Raw genomic sequence first — 2170 nt, 5'->3', positions numbered from 1 at the left:
CCACGATAACTTCAGTGTCAAGGCTCGACTGCAGATGCTATGGTTTTCCGCTCCATCGTCCCTTGCTATGCTGCTCCAAGGTCATCCAAAACATTAGCTGTCGAAAACCCATAGTGAATTCCATACGTTTATCATATCTTTTTGATTAACAGTATTTATATGGTCTAATACCCTTTGAATGTTACAGTCAGTACATAAAGAACTTACATTCATTTCTATATTTTATTTTTCATGAAATCAGTAATTTCTCATAAACTACTCTCTCCTTTCACCGAACATATATCACAGACATCGCACTTTTAGATTTTTACCCAGTTAGAGGTTACCTTAACGCTAACCTTTGCGTAAAATCAATCATTTACTCGGTTGACTTTCACTCTATACTGTTTAAATAAATAAAATTTTTCAAACATTTAACTGTATCATCGAAATCCGCATGCAGCTAACCCTTTGTTGTAGATGAGAGCATTGTTTACTTAACTGTCATTAGTTACTCAGTCAAATTACTTGTATTTTGTATGGAAAACGTAAGCTGGGAAGCTGTTGTTTGCACTGATAAAGAAGCGTTATAAAGCCGTTTAACTTCTTGTAAACCAAGAATTTGGCATTAAGTAGTCGTTTAATTCCGTTGGTGGTCCAGAGATTTATACGAAAGCTTTCTGTACACCATGGCTACACTTCTTTTCGAAGGTCTATTGATCTCGTCGATTTATAGAAATAAGATTTTCATCCGTTGTATGTCATCAGTTTCCGTTTATAGGAGAGATTTTCCATGAAATATCTTCTAGTGTAGGAGGAACATGCACTCGCTTAGGTGCAACGAAGTGTTCTTTAGGAAAATGTTGTGAGCTCTCATTCAGTCCGACAGATGTCGAGCAATAAAAGACCGATCCAGACAGAGCCTTGTGTATTTGGACAAGCCAAGTACAAATGGCAAGCAACAGGTGCCCTATATGTTTCCTATTAACGACTGTTTCAATTCAACCGCTGTCCATAGCAGTGGCACCATTTTAGCTTTCTATTCTTTCATCCTCTACCGGCGATAGAGTCTGGCGTGATGCGAGAGCTTATTCTACATTCAGTTATAGGGACTTGTTGTTCTCTTGGGACTAGGTTCATTTGCAAAAGGTTAGCAAGGAGGAATTTGAATTTACTGCCCATCTTTCTTCTCTTATTATGAGTTCTGATTTCCTAATTTGACTTTGATAGCATTTCTTGTGAATAAGAGAGTATTTTTTCGTGAAATACGTTTTACCATCACGTATAGAGATGGTCGCCGAAGAGAGAAGATGCGATCAGTATTCCGCAGTTCGCTATCCCTTATTTTCATACATGAAAAGAATGCTTAACCAACCACTCCTTGTAACTACTCTTAACCCCTGGGATCTGGAATCTTCGCCGCGTTTGATTAATCAAGGATATCTGTACTACAAAACAGGCTAACCCGTAGCAGAGTCCCAGCTGCAAGTTGTTTATCTAACAGCTTTCAGGCGCTACATAAATTTGATTTTAAATATTTGATACATTTATTGACGACTGAATTAAAAAGAAATTAAAAGTCGTCACCTTCTACTGTTTTAAACGTTTAACGCAATAAGTGAAGCATTACAGAGAGAATCTGTGTATTCTCCTTGAGGCAGTATAATGGCGTGCCATTTACCCAAATTATTTTTATCCATTATTTGAAAATGAGAGCACTTAGCGACCTCAAATAATCTTTACCTTTGATTTCAATCCCTTAAATAACTTTTTCTCGCTGACACTTCCCACAAAATGATGAAAGGGAATAAGTTCATCGCGTGCTACATTTTCGCTGTCCCTGGAATATACCCGCAATATTAGGCAAGACGCTTTAGTCTAATACTTCTTTACTGCTAACTCTGTTCCTAAAACATTTTTACAGAAATTATTCAGATATACCAATGGATGCACATGTAAAATTTATACCATTCTACAACACTTAGTTCTTGAGACATGATATTTTACACGTGGTTGTTGCAATCTATAAAACAGGGGTTTGGATTGACTGGAAGAGAAGATCCAAAGAAGAGCGGCGCGTTTAGTTACGGGTCCGTTTATTAAGCACGAGAGCCTCAGCAAGACGTTTATTGAACACCAGTGACAGACTGCACAGATCACCAAGAGGTTAATTTACGTGGGGAGCGTTCAA

Source organism: Schistocerca cancellata, chromosome 3 (assembly GCF_023864275.1).
Source record: "Schistocerca cancellata isolate TAMUIC-IGC-003103 chromosome 3, iqSchCanc2.1, whole genome shotgun sequence".
In the NCBI taxonomy this organism is placed as follows: Eukaryota; Metazoa; Arthropoda; class Insecta; order Orthoptera; family Acrididae; genus Schistocerca; species Schistocerca cancellata.
This window is presented reverse-complemented; position numbering follows the sequence as displayed.